We start from the raw sequence: 19,178 nt of genomic DNA on the forward strand, positions 1-19,178 counted from the left end.
TTTTTCAATAATTTTAAGTATTTTATCACTGCCAGAGAAAAACTCACGTTAGCTTTATTTTTCATTTAATACCTTAAAATTAGAGCAAAGAACAGGAATTGGTGCCCAGTGGGATAATTTAAGTTCCTAGGGAATAAGTGACGATGTCTGGTGACAGTTTTGATTATTACTACTGAGAGGTGCTACTGATATGTAATGGATAAAATCCAAGAATAATGAAAAGCTGAACATTTTACAATGTCATGATAATTCCTTTGCTCCCCAAACACATTACACCAAGAATTAAATAGCTGGAAAATTCCCTACAGTTTAAAGGCCTGGCTCTAGAGAAAATATACAACATATTTTACATGTCTCCTTCTTCCTTTAATATTGTACTTGTGCTTGATGGCTACTTGATTATCAATATGATAGGATTTAGGATCAATTTTTTCAAAAGAGATAGCCTGTAATTTTAAGAGGTAAATCCTAGAGTCAGGAAAAAAGCATCCAAGATCATCTGAAAGTGACTGCTTCTGTATGGCAGACTATTAGGAGTGCCTCTGCAGCTGGCTCATTGATACCTATCCCAGTGTATTTGGACCACAAAATGGGTGATTGCTTGACCACCAAACAGGAGTTTCAGGGCCCACATCTATCCATCACCAACTAAAATATTCAGGACTGACCATTTTCCTTAGTCTAAACTTCTTAAAACGGAATTTGTATGAGAATGAACAAGGAGCTGAGGCAGATGCAGACATTAGGATTCTGGTGTCTCTGGGATCTGAGGAGTGCAAGGAGTCCTCAGAAGAACCATCTTGAGGCAATGCACACTGGTAGTTACCTAGGGTGAGCCTGCACTTCCTATTTCTTAGTTTTGCTCCTCCCTGACATGTTTCTCTTGAAAAATTCCATATTTTGGTATATGATGTGTTTCAACTATTTATTGAAGGAGGCAAGAAGGGAATAAAGGAGAACACCACAAACTGACATCTTTGAGGTGAGCTCCATAGCAGGGCTTCTGCTAGAAGCTTGGTTTCAATGGACTCATTAATACCAGACTTGTCTGCTAACAGCTGTCGATACCCCCATCTTACCACTAAGGAATTGAATTAAGTCACTCATTCAAGGCATACAGTCAGTAATGAAGGGCTTGGCTTGGCTCTTCTAGAGTGCAATATTGCCCAGGAGAACATTTTAGGCTAATTGAACATAAACCCAATACCCAAATCTCTACAATCAGGAAGAGTGAAATAACAACAGGAATTTTTTATTTGCAAGAAAAGTCCAAGGAAGAAAAAGAATATGCAGCAAGGAGCCAGGTACAACCCGTGCAGCAGGGATGCTGATGATTTTAGAGCCTGCTGGCAACAGGTACTCTGGGAACCCACCCTCCTGTGAAAACACTAGGATTGGGGTTGACAAGGTGGAAATTGATGATACCAGTTACAGCACAGTCCTAGAGGAAAACACCATTTTAAAACCTTTATAGGCAATCAGTTTTCTGCCTTACAACCTTCTTAGACTGAATTCTCCAAAGCCTTCCTTGCAATACTCCCAGGAATTGAAAGCAATTCCCTACTCCCCAGACTCATTTATTTTTCCAGGTCCAGCCTGGCAGCCATCTGTAACTGTAAACAATAGTTCCATTTGGGACAATTAAAATTGATTTTCTATTATGCTAAAAACACTCAATTAGCATTCCTGTCCTCACCACATTGATGGGTGTTTCAAAGATGGCATTGAGTATCTGTGAAGGAGAAGGGTATCATCAGAGTCCAGACTGGCCGAGTCACACGTCACATGCCTACCACCCTCATCTCATTTCAGCCCTCCCCACCAATGTCAAACATCTGCCTTTTTAACCAAGAGCTTTTGGGTGCCTTCCCAACTGGCTCCAGATTGGTTAAAAGGTTATTCTAAGTATGGATTTGGGGATTTTCATGAATAACTTTATGTCACTTTCCAGACTTAGAAAAAGATAACTCACAAATTTCCCAAGTTTTTTCCCGAACTTGAAAAAAGAAAAGAAAACCAGAAACAAAAAGATAAGTGAGATCTCTACTTATCCACAACTCCACCCAAATGACTTTTACCCATTTTCTCTTATTTTGCTCTCCTTTTTTTCTCTGTGTATGTGTGCTCCCTCTTCTCTCTCTCCCTCTCCCCCCTACCTTCTCTCTCTCTCTCTCTCTCTCTCTCTCTCTCTCTCTCTCTCTCTCTCTCTCTCCTCTCTCTCTCTCTCTCTGTGTGTGTGTGTTTGCGTGTGTTTGTGTGTGTGTGTGTAAGTATGTGTTCAGGTGCCTTCAGAAGCCAGAAGAAAACATCAAAACTTCTGATCTCTAGAACTGTAACTACAGGCATTTCTGAGTAGATTATTGTTAATGCTGAAAAATGAATCTGGTTTCTCTGCAAGAATAGCAAATACTTTTAACCTCTGAGCCATCTCTCTAGTCCACCAAACAACTCCTAAATGATTACCCCTTTCTCCAAAGACTGTTATTCTACTATCAACATTATTACCATCATCATCACCACCACCACCACCACCACCACCACCATCATCATCATGATCATCATCATCATAATTATTATAGTGCGTGTGCACACACGTGCACACACACACACAAACACATTCTGCACTCATTGTGAATAGATTTTTCAGAAATCATATATTTCAGAGAAACATGAACCCCCATCCTGGCAATTAATGTGCCAATCTCTTATTTGTCTCATACATTTTAAGTATTTATTAGATTTTCCCATTTCTTTGTTACATAAACTATCAACCTGGACCTTACCATGTTCACTGTAGCATATACATGTGCTCACACACATGTATACACATACACATACAGATGTACATACAGGCACACACACAATGCAGGCACACACACATACTGGCACATACACAAACATACACAGAGGCACATACACACAGTCACACACACACACAAACACATAAAATATAGAAAATATACAATAAAACAAAGTAAATTAATGAGTCAAACAGATATGAGGATCAGTCAGAGACTCTTCCAAAAGATAACATGCTAAAACAGTAATTCCCTCTTTCCTACATAGATTACCAATATTGCTTTCTATAATGTGACATTTCATTTGCATTTTAATAAATAAAGCTTGCCTTAGAGTAAAAGAGTCACACTGATCAGTCTTACAGACTAGGCAGTGGTGACACACCTTTAATCCCAGTAGCCATATGAGTTTGCCATAGAAATCAAGCAGTATTGGTGCATGCCTTTAATCCTAGCACTAGAGAGGAATATAAAATGGGAAGAGACAGCCCTCATACACAGGCTCATTCTGAGATTCTTGGAGGCAGGATCACCTTTTTGGATTGAAGTAGAGATAAGAGTTAATGGCTGACTGTTTTGCTTTTCTCACCTTCAGGTTGAACCTCAATTTTTGTTTCTGTGTTTTTATTAATCATGCAACAACTTTCAGTTCTGAATCTCGGAGGTCTTGATGCCAGCCTATTTCTGTGAGATAAGTTAAGCATGGTTGAACTTTACCTGATGCAGTATCGATGTTATTAGCCCTCTATACTTTGGCAGTACAAACACAGCCATAGAAATTCTACAAGAATATACATTCAAGGACAGGAATTTTAGTGCGTGTGTGCACGGGTGTGTGCGTGTGTGTAATTTGTATACATTATGACATATTCTCATCCTTTTTGGTTTTTGTTTTGTTTTGTTTTTCTTCAGTTGTTGGGACAATCAAAGCTCTTCTCAGCACGTTGACTTCCCCAAACAAGACAGGTTTGACCCAATCTCTGGGCTTTGTACAGTTCAGCTAACCAATCTTTTACTAATAGCTTCTTGTATTTTGCCTCACAGAACTGGACTCCAGTTCTGTTACATGACGTGAAAGAAGAAAGACTTTAAAGGGCAATGATTTTACTCATATCTAAAGAAAATTTGCCATCCAGTTCACCAACACCATAGAGCTCTCCCCTGATCATTCTTGCATCTGATCTGCTTGGATCATGAGGGCCTGTCTTGTGAAAGAGTGACTTTAGTTCCGTCTGAGCAACTGAGTGGGTCCCCATCTCAAAATGAAGATCAAGCAAAGGGGTTAGGGATGAAACTCAGCAGCAGAGTTCTTGCCTAGTGTGAAGCAAGAACCTGGGTTTAACTCCTAGCACTGCCAAAAAGAAAACAGCTTTGGTTCAAGGCCTTTAAAATTTACCTTTTCCGTTAGCTAAAAGGAAGCGCCACAAATGACTCAACTTATTTGTGTTAGGAGTGAATAGAATCCTACATGATAAAGTATCTCTTTTAGCCATTATTATGTTTTTAAAATAAAACACAGAATGAGGCAAGAAAAATTGGGGTATTAACAGTACAAGTCCTCACTGGCAATTTCCTGTCACCTTTTCTGGTGTTCCTTTAGTTTAATCCACTGACACTTCTTCAGAGCTCTGTCTTAATATGACAGAAAATCCTCCCAACTAAGAACATCAGCCCGGCTTCACTTATCATGTCCTCGGAAGAAATGGATTTGGACTGCATCTCCACCAAGCTTTCTCAAGTGCTACTAAAGAAATATTGCTCCTAGGTTGACCTTAAGACTGTCATTTTCTGGCTTGCTTAACTTGGATGAACATTCTGATTCCCTGGAGAGTTATGGTCAAAATCCAGAGCTTACCTGAGGATAGATTGTATTTCACTAATCAGAATGGACTCCTGAAGTTCTGCTTCACTTAGTCCTGGCACACCTCTATACCCAGAGTTACCTAACATCCTCACCTCAGGCAGATGTGTGGAACTCAAAGCATGAGTCTGGAAATACACAGGGAGCCAATGAAAATTACTTTGAGCTGAGTTTTATTACATCAGTACTCAAGTTTTCTCAGGAAATGTTATAAATTCTGAATATTTTTTTCCATTACTCCCTAATTCTTTTGCAAATATTGTGACAGGAATCTAAAATATGCTCCAGGAGTTTGTTTTGAATGCTCATCCTCTGATTAAGCAATAGTTAAAGAAAACATGACTACAAACATACATATATCATATATACATATACACACACATACACCCCCCACACACATGTACACATGTTTATTGACTCCAGAATCTCAACTCTTATGTTTACTCCCTGTTACTTTAATATTCACTTCTATTTTTCTCATATGATTATAAAGTGCTTTCTACTTTAAAAAATACTTTCTAATATATTTACATATGTAAAATACATGTATTTTATATATTATAAATAATATATAGTTTGAATGGGTAGATATGGGGTTGCACATGTGTCTCGGTACACCTGGGGAGGTCCAAAATCAGCTTTTGTAAGTTCTGTTCTTCCATCATATAGGTCCTGGGGCCTGAATAGGTGGCAGGTGCCATCTCACCAGCCCTGATATCTATTTCTTAGGCTATCTTATTACCCAAAGCTAGCAAACTTCCTCTGCTTAATGACAGCTCTCACCAGGTCCATTAATGGAATCTACTCAAATTGAAAATGTCAAAGACCTGATTGGAGTTTTTAACACATAGCTTTTCAAAACATTGCTTTTGTTTCAATCTTATACACGAGAAAATCTACCAGGGTATAAGTATTAGAGGAAAGAAAATGAATATTAAAGAAGTAAAGGTTGCTGGGAAATACTACATTTCTTCCCATAGATTATGAAATAGTAAGAATTCAAACTATGTTTGAAATATAATTGAACACTGTAGCTGACAGTATGAATTTTTGCAAAGAGAATGAATGCTAAAAATATTTGAAACATAAATATACCTGTAATGCAAACACTCTAGTCATCATCTATGTTTTCTCAGCAACTCACTGGGAATTAATCAGATCTTCTTGCTAGGTCTAAAGACATTGCAACTCAGCCAGTTCTTAAATAGGGCTGTGCAACAGGGTTGGATTTAGCCTCGGCCTTTATCTGCTGCTAAGTTAATTGGCTTCAATTAGCTCACATACCTTATCAGAGCCACGAGAGTCTCTTTAATCTGGCCAATCTTTGGTCCAGAGCAAGTGATTTTCTAGAAGCTGTTTCCCCGAGAAACAAAGAATGTTGAGGGCTTTCTCCTTCAGGAGATAAGTTGTTTCCTTCTCTTTTTTCCTCTCTATATGAAAATAATTTTGTAAGTGTTCAAAGAGACATGTTTAACAAAGAGAGATGTCTAACATTTACTTGTCTCAGGAGCAGCATCTGGACCAGACACTGGCTGCTAGGAGCCCATTATTGAGGTGTTTGCTGTCAAGCTCTTTGGACTGTTACCTGCCTTGCTCTCAACTGGGTTTTGTTTTGCTTATAAAAAGATAATTCCATTCATTTTCCCTATGCTGAAGTTAACCAGACTCATGTTTGTTGTTTACAGTACTTTGTACCTGACAAAGATTTTATTCAAACTAAAGATGTCCACCATCCTGTGGAAGGGTATGGTTCACCAAAGGACAATGATAGGCATCTGGTCATAAGAGCTCCCATCTTGTAAGAGGTAACCATAGAGGGTCAAAGTATGGGGCTGAAGAGGGGCACAGTGGTTAAGAATATGGAATATTATTTTAAGATGCGTTACATTTATGTGCTTGCTTCAGCAACACATATGCTAAAATTGGAATGATACAGTGAAGATTAGCATGTCCCCTGCACAAGGATGACACACAAATTGGTGAAGCATTTCATATTTTAAAAGAAAGACTTCTAAAACTTAAATCACACATTAAACACACACACACTAATAGTGAGAGACTTAACACTCTACTCTTACCACTGAACAGGTCTGTCAGACAAAAATTAACAGAGAAATAAGAAAAATAACAGATGCTATGACTCAAACGGACTTAACAGACATATATAGAACATTCCATCAAACATAAAAGAATATACCTTCTCAGCACGTCATCAAACCTTCTCAAAAATTGACCACATACTAGGTAACAAATACAAAACAATTGGAATAACCTCATGTGTCTTATTAGATCACCATGGCTTAAAATTAGAACTCGACAGCAATACTAATTCTAGAAAGCCCATAAACAGGGAAATCAAACAATGCTCACCTGAATCATTAATCAGTCAAGGAAGAAATAATGGAAGAAATTAAAGACTTCCTAAAATTTAATGAAAATGACCACACAACATACCCAAATTTATGGAACACAGTGAAAGCAGTATTAAGAGGAAAGTTCATAGCACTAAATGCCTACATAAAGAAGCTGGAAAAATCTCACACTAGTGAATTAACAGAACAATTGAAAACTTTAGAACAAAAAGAAGCAAACTCACCCAGAAGATCTAGTTGGCAGAAAATAATCAAATTGAGAGTTGAAATCAACAAAATAGAAACAAAGAAAACACAAAGAATCAGTGAGACAAAGAGTTGGTTCTTTGTGAAAAATCAACAAAATAATCAGGCCTTTATCCATACTAACCAAAAGCAGAAAGAGATAATCCAAATTAACAAACTCAGAAATGAAAATGGAAACATAACAACAGACACAGGAGGAAATCCAGAGAATCATTAGATCCTATTTAGAAAACCTGTGCTCCACAATATTGGAAAACTTAAAGGAAATGGACAACTTTTTGGATAAATATCACTAACCAAAAATTAAATCAAGACCAGATAAGCAAATTAAATAGGCCTATAACTGCTAAAGAAATGAAAATAGTCATCAAAAGTCTCCCAACCGAAAAAAGCCCAGGACCAGATGATTTTAGCTGAGAATTCGACAATATTTTCAAAGAAGAACTAATAACAATACTCTTCAAATTGTTCCACATAATAGAAACAGAAGAAAGCCTGCCAAACACTTTTTGTGAGGCTACAATTACTGTGATACACAAACAACATAAAGACATTACTACGAAAAGAGAGTTACAGACCAATCTCACTCATGAACATTGATGCAAAAATACTCAATAAAAAACTGCCAAATAGAATCCAAGCACACATTAGAAAAATCATTTACCATGATCAAGTTGGCTTCACCCCAGAGATGCAGGGATGGTTCAACATATGAAAATCTGTCAATGTAATCCACAATATAACCAAATAAAAACCACATGATCATCTCATAGATGATGAAAAAGCTTTTGACAAAATACAACATCCATTCATGATAAAGGTCTTGGAGAGAGCAGCAAAATTCTTCATATAACTTGAAAGAAGAGTACTCAACGTCATGTGGGAAAAAACAAGGATAGCCAAAACAATATTGTACAATAAAAGAACTTCTGGCAACATCAAAATCCCTGACTTCAAACTCTATTACAGATCTATAGTACTGAAAACAGCCTAGTAATGGCATAAAAACATACAGGAGGACTGATGGAAAAATGTCTATATGTTACTTTCTTTATTAATAAAGAAACTGCCTTGGCCCTTTAAGAGACAGATTAGGTAGGCGGAGTAGACAGAACAGAATTGTGGAGGAAAGGAAGCAGAGTTGGGAGAAGCTTGAGGCAGTTGCCATATGCAGTCGCCAAGCCTCTCCTCTCCGAGATGGACACAGGTTAAGATCTCTCCTGGTAAGCCACCCTTCGTGGTGCTATATAAATTACTAAATATGGGTTAAAGCAAGATATGAGAATCAACCAATAAGAAGCTACAGATAACAGGCTAGGGGCCAGGCAGTATTTAAATGAATACAGTTTCCATGTAATTATTTTGGTTAAAGCTAGCCGGGTGGTGGGACGCAGCCCCACCACTCCATTCTACAGAGGACCAATGAAACTGAATTGAAGACCCAGATATTATCCACACACTTTAAAATACCTAATTTTTACAAAGAAGCAAAAAATTCAAATGGAAAAAAGAAAGCATATTTAACAAATGATGCTGGCATAACTGGATATGAACATGTAGAAGAATGAAAATAGATCCATGTCTAAAACCATGTGCAAAACTCAAGTCCAAATGGATCAAAGACCTCAACATAAAGCCAACCATATTGAACCTCATAGAAGAATAAATGGGAAGTACACTTGAATGCATTGGAACAGGAGACTACTTCCTAAATGTAACCCCAGTAGCACAGACACTAATCGAAACAAATAATAAATGGGACCTCCTGAAACTGAAAAGCTTCTGTAAAGCAATATGGTCAATAAGCCTACAGAATGGGAAAAGATCTTCACCAGACCCACATCAGACAGAGGGCTGATCTCTAAAATATACAAAGAATTCAAGAAATTGGTTATCAAAAGAACAAATAATACAATTAAAATGGAGTTCTGTCTTAAACACATAACTCTCAACAGAGGAATCTAAAATCGCTGAAAGACACTTAAGGAAATGCTCAACATCCTTCGCCATCAGAGAAATGCAAATCGAAACAACTATGAGATTCCATCTTACACCTGTAGGAATGACCAAGATCTAAAACACTGATGACAATTATGTTGGAGAGGATGTGAGGTAAAGGGAACACTCTGCATTGCTGGTGGGAGTGCAAATTGATACAGCTCCTTTGGATATCAGTATGGTGATCTATCAGAAAAATTAGAAAACAACCTTCTTCAAGACCCAGCAATACCACTTTTGAGTATATACCCATAGGATGCTCAATCATGCCACAAGAACATGTGCTCAACTATGTTCACAGCAGCATTATTTGCCGTAGCCAGAACCTGTAGACAACCTAAATGCCCCTTGACTGAAGAATGGGTAAGGAAAGTATGTTACATTTACACAATGGAGTACTACACAGTAGAAAAAATAATGACATCTTGAAATTTGTAAGCAAACTGATGAATCTTGAAAACTTCATATTGAGTGAGGTAACCCAGACCCAGAAAGACAAATACAATATGTACTCACTCCTAAGTGGCTTTTAGACATAAAGCAAAGAAAATCCGCCTATAATTCACAATCCCAGAGAACCTAGAAAACAATGAGGACCCCATGAGTGACATACATATGTATCTAATCTACATGGGAAATAGAAAAAGGCAAGATCTTTTGAGTAAAATGGGTGTATAGGGACCATGAGGGTGGGATGAATGGGAGGGGAGAGGAAGAGAGAGAAGCAGAGAAAAATGTATGGCTCAATAAAATAAATTTTAAAAATAGATGTGTTACATTTGCTTATGGTGTTGAATATTTTTTCATGATTCAAAGGTATGCTATATTTCTTTATGATGCATTTGTTTAGTTCCATGAAGCTGTATTGCTTTGCATGTTTAAAATACCTGATTGGTCTAAAAAAGAGCTGAGCAGCCAATAGCTAGGCAGGAGATAGAATACTGGGGCTGGCAGGCAAAGAGAACAAATATGAGGAGTTATCATGGAAGAAAAGATTGAGGAGCAAGATAAGGAGAAGGACATTAGGGTCCAGCCACCCTGCTATACAACAAGCCATGGAGTAAGAAATAAAGAAAGCTATACTGAAGTAGATTAAGATAAAAGCCCAGAAGAAAAAGAAAGATGGGATAATTTAAACTAAGAAAAACTGACTAGAAACATACCAAGCTAAGGTTGGGTGTTTATGAGCAAGAATAAGACTTCATGTGTATTCATCTGGGAGCTGGGTGGTGCAAACCCCAGAGAGCCAAATTGTTAAAAACAAGTCAAAAACCCAAAACACAACAACCACACTTAGGAGCACTTATTCCTCTTGCAGAGGATCGGGGTTTAGATTTCAGAACCAGCATGGAGGCTTACAACCACCCATGACTTCAGTTCCCAGAAACTAGGTGAGATCTTCTGGCCACTACAGGCACCAAGTATGTATGTAATATACTTACATAAACACAGTCAAAGTACTCATAATTGTAAAAATAAAATAAATATTATTTAAAAGACAATTGGAAGATGATAGGTATTGGAAAACTGGTGGCTCTCTTTGGATATCGTAATCTAGATTTGACAGAGGGAAGTAACTATAATTCCATAGTTTAGGTTTAAATGAAGGGAAAGAGGAGCCTGTTTTAAGAGCTAAGGCAAGCTATTCTACACAGAAAGTTTTAGTTAATTTCAGCAATTAGAATGCTGCTAAGCAGGTTTGAGGCCTTGTGGTTAGTCCTCAGTATTGAAACTCATTATTTTTATCTATTCATTCATTTACCCATCTGTGCACTCACCCATTTATCTAACAAATATTCTATTCTGGAGGGAAGAATAAATAACAAAGGGGTGTGAAAGAATTTGTTAGTTTTCAGAAAGAAATTTACTTCTTAGTTGGGCCTGGTCTCTTTTTATTGCCTTCTCAGCCACCTATCAATATAAAGTCTCCATGATCCAACCCCACCCTCTTAATATCACAGAACAAAAATTTCATAGAACTAATTATTACATACATTTTAAAAATTTGTATTAACTTCTTTCATATGTTTGATCCCTGTCTACCAAAACAATTCAAAAACCCTTCTTTTGTGTTTGAGGAGAGAGCCACTTGGTTATTTTCGGCTGCTTAGCCCCAAAATAATCACATAGAAACCATATTATCTAAAGCACTGCTTGGCCCATTAGCTCTAACTTCTTATTGGCTAACTCTTATATCCGAATTTAACCCATCTCCATTAATCTGTGCATCACCATGAGGTTGTGGCCTACCAGCAAATTTTAGCTCTTTTGTCTCCAATGGCAGTGGCTTCTGGCTTCTCCCTGACTCCACCTTCCTTTTTCCAGCATTCAGTCCAGTCCCCCCTCCCACCACCTACCTAAATTCTGCCCTATTAGCAGGCCAAGGTAGTTTCTTTATTCATTAACCAATAAAAGCAACACATAGACAAAAGGACCTCCCACACCAAGTTTGGGATATTTCCATCCCAGTCTACTTTCCCACATATCAGACATGTAGTCCATAACCCACAGTGCATCAGCTAATATTCCAAGTGCTCATCCTTAAAGAACTGATTGCTGTTATTCCGCTCCCATGGGTATCACTAACACTGGAGAGATTGCAGCATTTCTCTCTGTGTGTCGCCTTATCTCTACATTCATTAATTAAAGCAATTAGGTTGGAGATTCTTTGTATTTCCCTGCTAGTCTGAAAAAGCTGACAGTTCAATTGAATTCATCAGCTAAGTACCTAAAGTTATAAGCTCTTATAATTAGCAATTGACTATAAAGATTTTAGCAAATAATGACAAGCATGCCAACATTTTCAACCCATTCTTACAAAGACCAATCTTTAGCATACCACACTAGCACCCTATAGAGAGGGTACTTGCAATATACAACCAAGTGAGATCCACTCTATCACAGGCCATTAAAAATGTTTTCATCACAGATGATTAAATGCATGCAAACACTATTCCACACATGCACATACAAGCACACATAGAGAAGAATAACAAAGATCTGACAAAAAGCAGAAGCAGAAACTGTTTGAATCTGTTTTGGGAATCAAAAGAATGGACATGTGTTACATATCCTATATTAGATAAGCCCTTGGAAATGGTTGTTTCTCTGTATCCTTGGACAAGAGGTCCTTACCATCTAAGGAAGAGCCATAACCTAGACTGGTCCTCATAGCACTGAGCATCTGGGTGAGAGACATCATGGAAAGATTTAAAGGATGACTTCTGTCTGGTCTCTGCATGTATTTGAGAACATTTTCATTAATGAATTTTAGAATTCTTCTGAATGTATGAATTATATGAAAAAATGTTGCATGGGTTTCCACGTCCTGTTTCCTAGACAACCCTTGGAAGTGTAGTTAGAATAATTTATCAAAAGTCATGCTTTTGAGCAAAGTGCAAAAGTAGGACTAAGATATTTTCACTAAGATATTTCACTAACCTGTCTGAAAAACACATTCTTCTAATAACAATCATATGGGAAATGACTGTCAGCACAATGGTAAGCAGAGTTAAGTCAGACAGAATAAGTGGTGTTAATCATTAGTGCCTCTGGTGTGTGGTCCATGAATAGAGAAGTGGGTCAGAATGCTAAGCCAAGAGCCTGGCCAAAATCTGTCCCATAGTTCTCATTTTCCTTGTCTGTATTGTGAAGCAAGGCATGTAAACCTACAAACCTACATTTCTGCTCCAGCCTGCTGTCTATTGACTAAGAAGTTCGTTGTTCACACCAATTCTATTGACCAACACAAGTCAGCAAACAAAGAGAGAATGCTTACTCAAGGGGATAAGAAATGGGAGTAAGAATCTCTTAGATAATAACTGTTTAGGTTCAAATTTTACATGAAGTTGAAAACGGAAACAAAACACAACAAAAGCCTTAATCAATGTCATTCAGTAGCATAAAATATTCATTTCAGGAGACTTGATAGAGAAACTTTGGGGAATGTGGGTGATTGGATAACGCAGCTTCAATTCTTTCTCAAGATCTTCTTACTGAAGACCCAGATGAAGAAAATTGTCTGTCTGCATTCGGAATTCCAAATAAAGGTATCAAGAGGCTCTTAAGCTTAGCAAAGAGAGGTAAATGTCAACTCTATCCTCTTATCACTATTAAAGGGGATGACACTGTCAATATATTTTCAAGGAGAAACGAGTTCCTTCTCAATCCAATGATGGATGAGATATGAATACTCTTTTTTGATGAAATAGAATATCTTATTTATGGTCATTTGAAAGGAGACTAGGAATCAAAAGAATAAGAACTCATACGAGCTTCACAGTGAATTGCACATGACACCTTAAACTGGTTAGTCAAGACAGGTTTTCAGAAGGTTCATAAGGAATAACGAACATTTGAATGTGAGATGGGTAGGCACTGCGGGGCAGAGAAGCCATAAAGAATGAAGTCTGGGATTCACTTTATAAGTGGCATTCTGGTCTATGCTTGGATCATAGTTTTCTCAGCTCAGAACTGGACATCATGTGAGCTTTGATATATAGCTCCACCCTTATCCTCTACATCATTAGCCACATTCAGTGTCTATTACTCTAGCTCCTTGAGTGAAAATAAAAACTACTTCTAAGGATTTTATGAGAATTAATAGGTAACAGTATTAAAAGCAGTGTTCACTAGAGATTATTTTCTTAACATATTAGCTTTTAGTGAGACCAGCACTGTTATCATTATATATTATGAGTAGATTTGTTTCACTTGGGTTTGCTTGTTTCCTTAAAGGACTACAAATTTATTGAGTACCACAAGGCAGTGTCTAGAGTGTTTCCCTTGAAAATGGGAGAGTCTTTGGAGGGAGAAAATGCTACAGACTTTTGAAGAGTTGTAGACAGAAAACCTTGTGGTTTCCACTGGATTTAGAGGGGACAATGTCACTGACAAAACTCACATACCATGTAAGAAGTACAGTGTTTTTGAGGTCACAATGTGGAAAAGTGGCTTACTCATACACCATGGAAAGTGACTGATGCTTGGGGCACTCCAGATTTTTCCAATGAACCAGACATGGAACACTGAAGTCTTCAATACCTCTGAGACCTAACCATAACCGGACTGCAATAACATGGCAGAGTCTGGGCAAGAACTGGCCCAGAGAGAAGAGGCTGCTCCGTCATTAGATGAAGTCTATTGTCAGTTTCTTTCACTCTTTGTTCATTATTCAGCATCATCAATAGATAAACAGATTGCAACAATTCTGCCAAGACGGTAAGGAAGCCGCCCCGGTGGAAGGAGAGAGCTGGTGTAGGAAAAAAGGGTTGGGTCTGCAGGTTTTATTGGTGTGTGGTTCTAAGCCCATAATTAACAATTATTTCATCTACTGGGATTTCTCTTGCATATTTATTGGAAGAATAATGGTTTCTACTGCTAGTTAGAAAAATTAGAAAGTGACTGAGATTGATTCTATCTCAAATAGCTTCCAGATTCATATGTTTGTAAATACAGAACTTGAGTATGTATTCAAATGCACACATGCGGTAAAACTACTTACTTCATTTATTGAATCATTAAGCTCTTATAGTGTCAGCTTAAGCTCAACTACCTTTGAAATAGCTGTCAGGATTGAACCAAGGCATTCTGACCTCAGAGCTCATATCCCCATGATAACAAATTAGTAAACAGAGCTATTTATTTATTGACTGTAATAAGGAAAAATGATACTGCTTCTCAAGAATAACTGTGACTAAGTATGATGCTGATATGCAAGTTGAGTGTGGGCTTCTTGGCACAATTGGCTTTTAAAATATTGCCCAACTTACATAAGGTAAGGAAGGCATCACAAGCTACTGCCACGAGAGACTTAATTCAATAAAACAATTTCAAACATTCATTTTTTTAATGAACAGGTAATTAGCTATGTTAAAAAAAAGATAAAATGTAGCTCGGCAGTGGTGGCGCACGCCTTTAATCCCAGCACTTGGGAGGCAGAGGCAGGCGGATCTCTGTGAGTTTGAGGCCAGCCTGGTCTACAAGAGCTAGTTCCAGGACAGGCTCTAAAAAAGCTGCAGAGAAACCCTGTCTTGAAAAACCAAAAAGAGAAAAAAGAAAGAAAAGAAAAGATAAAATGTTTACTAGTAAGAACATTTGCGTGTGTGTTTCTGAGTAATGTATATAATGTACATGAAAAGAGAAGAGAATAGGTACAAGAATCTGAATGATGTATCACGTCAAAATTATAAGAGGTCATATATGAAACATATTTCCTTATCGAGTCTTAGTGGATTGGCATTTCATAAAGAAAAAAAGGCACAAAAACTCAATTTACTATTAGTATTGCCTTTCAAAACCACACCATATTTTATAAATTGGTATATGTTCTCTTTAATTCTTAAAAATGCCCATACAATGTAGGCATTTCTATGTGTAATATAAACGCAAGGAAACCGAAGCCAAGAGAAGTTAAATACTAGCCCAATCCATAGTTAGTCAGTGGTAGAGTCAGGTTTAAAACACAGGATTCAAAGGTCAGTTTAAATTTGTTATTAGACAACAGGTCTGAGGTTTTATCAGTTCCAATGATACAATGAGGGATGCATTTATTTTTAAATTTCCCTTCTATATTTCAGAAAACCTACTTGAATACACTTTGAAACAAGAGTACAACAAAATAGAATATACTTCAAGTGTTGAATATACGAACTATTACAGTTCAAATCTGAACACTGGTACTTTCCTTCTTAAACATCAACTAAAAAAGAAAAAAAGGGGAAAAAAGGAGGAAAGAAGGAAAAAGGATGAGAAAGGAAACAGCAGGTGTTAGAGCTACCTGACGAGTTCATGCTGAGCCTGAATTTCCAAACGCCAGGAGAACTGATGCTGAGGAGTCTGCGAGACGCCAGGGCGCCGTGAGTGACGCAGGTACGTTACAGTTACTTTCTTCACAATTAAGAAACCAACAGACGCCGGGCGGTGGTGGCGCACGCCTTTAATCCCAGCACTCGGGAGGCAGAGGCAGGCGGATCTCTGTGAGTTCGAGACCAGCCTGGTCTACAAGAGCTAGTTCCAGGACAGGCTCCAAAGCCACAGAGAAACCCTGTCTCGAAAAAACCAAAAAAAAAAAAAAAAAAAAAAAAAAAAAAAGAAACCAACAGACTTAAACTACCATATAAAAGGTTACATGCAAATTCTATAACAATACTGTGCTAGGTACAAGATTTTTAAAATTTTTTCCTTTAATAAAAAAGCTTTACACAAACAAGCCATTAGCTTATTTCAAGGAAGGACTAGTGACGTTTGAGAAATAAGCGAGCTCTGCCGTGGCCTGCAGACTGTTAGTGTTGTACTGACAAACACTTGCAAGGGAAGACATCAAGAAAAGCCAGAGGACTTCAGACAATTGTGCCCATAAGAAAGCAATCAGACTTACTGGAATAGTTACCTATCCCATGTTTCAGTGGGAAGTGAACTACACATTGAGATGCTGACAGAAAACTGCCTCTTAAAGGAGGAACAACTGAACCCTCAATAAGCAAACAGACTGAAAGGGACCAAGCAGCCCACTACAATAGCAAGTTACACTAAGAGTTGGAACACTAACACCTGTAAGAGGTTACATAGTTTTCAGTGGGGCGGGTTGGGATGGGTGATCTCATTGTTACATATAGCAATTTTTGATGCATTTTTATATGCATACCAGCAATTATTACTGTGTTTAACTGGTGCCATGTGAAGACTGCTAATATAGGTATTCTAGAATATAGACTGCTAATATAGATATTCTAGAATATAGACTGCTAATATAGGTATTCTAGAATATAGACTGCTAATATAGGTATTCTAGAATGTGAACCGAGTGGATCCAAAAGCTCCAGAAGAGGGTAACAAAAAGATGTATTGTGTTTCTTGTTTTATTTTTTGTTTTTGAATATATATATATCATATAGCTTAAGCTGTTTTAAAACAAAGGCCTTAGACTAATTTTCGGTTTTCTTCCTTGAGGGATGCATTTTATGATGTATATTTTTATTGCCAACCTGGTTACATTAAAAATTACCTACATCATTAATAAGGTATACCTAATCTGCTAGGACCTTTCTAGATAGAATGAACTAGTCATATGAGACAAGTTATGAACATGAGTAGGGCTTTCCTACTGAAATGAGGTCTCAGAGTGAATATAAAAAGAAAAATAAAAGTAGCTGAGGAAACCACGCTCTTGTTCTGTTCCCTAGTCTGCAGAAATGTGATCAAGTAGCCTTAGGTTTTTCACCCCATGGCTTCAACATATTATGGCTACCATGCCTCCTTTACCAAAATGGCCATACCCTGAAACCATGAGTCCAAACAAGCAATTCTACCTTTATATTGCTTACCATAATGTATCTGGTTAAGAGACTAGATAACTAGTTATTATCCCCAGACACAGTAAATTCCCTAGTCTCCTTAAAAGGGCATGTAAGAAAATTGTATGAAATGGAAGATTCAGACTTGCTTTTTAAATTGAGAATTGGTGCAGCATAATCTGCTCGGTGGCATTCCCTTAACCACGGAGATGCAGAGGTAGAGGACAAAATGCCAACTTTCCATGAGAAATTCATCTGTAACAAGAGCTTCACTATGGAAATGTCTTTGTTCACACAGCTGAGCCTCTTGGCCCCCTCAGAGAGATACTGTGGCCAGCAAATGTGGGACATAGCAATGGCAAGCTTGCTGGCTCAAGGACCCTCATTGTGTCTGGGGTTCCCAAAACATTCCTATTTTCTTCCTTCTTCACTTAGAAAAAATGAAATTGAAGAACAAATAGAAGAAATCCTTTGCAATGCTCCACCAAGACACATGGGAGCCTGGTATGGGAAAGCAGGTATCCCTACCAGGGACCAAATCGCACTCAAGATGGATCAACAAAGCCAAGAAAACACTTCAAATACTCTTCAAGTTTAACTCCTATTAAAATGGCATTCAGGAAAAGATTTGTGATTCCCAGTACTCTACTACTCATTTTTCTGTTGCTGTGATGAAACATATAACCAAAAGCAACTTTCAGAAGTACAGAGTAATTTCGGCTAATGGTTACAGTGGTAGAGTTCACAATGACCAAGAATGCACAATAGCAGATAGCTGGAAAAGTAAGCAGGTTGATCATGTCTTCTTTCATAGGAAGCAGAGAGGAAGAAAGAGAATGAACTAAAAATGGACTAGGGCTATACATTCTCAAAACTTGCTCTCAGTGACATATTTTCTAAAGCAAGGCCCCACATCTTAAAAGTTCTATAACTTCCCCAAATACCAATAACAACTGGAAAGAAAGTTTTGAAGCACATTAGCCTTTGGATCACATTTTTCTTTTAAAACACGACACTGTCATACTTGAGTAGAGCACTATTCTGCTGAAATGTGAGACTGGAAAATGAGAAAACATTTCTAGAGTGAACATTCATACACCACAGCAGGAATCAAAGCAAGCATTCCAACACCCAGGAGGCAGAGACAGGAAGAACCTGTGACTTTAAGGCCATCTTAGTCTACAGAATGAGTTCAAAACCAGCTGGGCTACATAATTAGGACTTTCTTTGAACAAACAAATGTAACCAACCAGCTCATAAAGATACTTAAGTAAAAAAAAAAAAAAAAACACTGAAAGTGATGAGAGACAATCAATGATGTCAACTGTGAATCAGATTTGGGGTTCATCTCACTATCGTCTAAAGCAGTCATTGTTAAAATGATCCACACTCATTAACTATGGGTCCTCTTGAAACAAAAGAAAAAATATTTTTTTAAAGAAAAATCTTATAAAGGAAAGCAAGAAGTTATAAAGAAGAACCAACTGGAAATGATACAATTACAGCTATAAAACACTAAGGAAATATTATATATGTACATATTTCTGGCTGTTTCTCCCAAGCACTTATGCTTTCTACAGAAAGTATCCATCTAAATGATTAGGACAAC

General features: G+C 37.6%; 1 protein-coding gene and 1 non-coding gene across 2 annotated transcripts in view; one reads left to right on the forward strand and one right to left on the reverse strand.

Moving 5' to 3' along the window:
• Nucleotides 1-19,178, reverse strand: part of Grm7 (glutamate metabotropic receptor 7) — an 846,624-nt gene that overhangs the window by 177,833 nt on the left and 649,613 nt on the right. The gene's annotated exons all lie outside the window — the stretch shown is intronic.
• Nucleotides 6,552-6,658, forward strand: LOC119808623. The gene has a single exon (XR_005284532.1). It is a non-coding gene; the product is annotated as a U6 spliceosomal RNA (small nuclear RNA).

Source organism: Arvicola amphibius, chromosome 2, assembly GCF_903992535.2.
Source record: "Arvicola amphibius chromosome 2, mArvAmp1.2, whole genome shotgun sequence".
Classification (NCBI taxonomy): Eukaryota; Metazoa; Chordata; class Mammalia; order Rodentia; family Cricetidae; genus Arvicola; species Arvicola amphibius.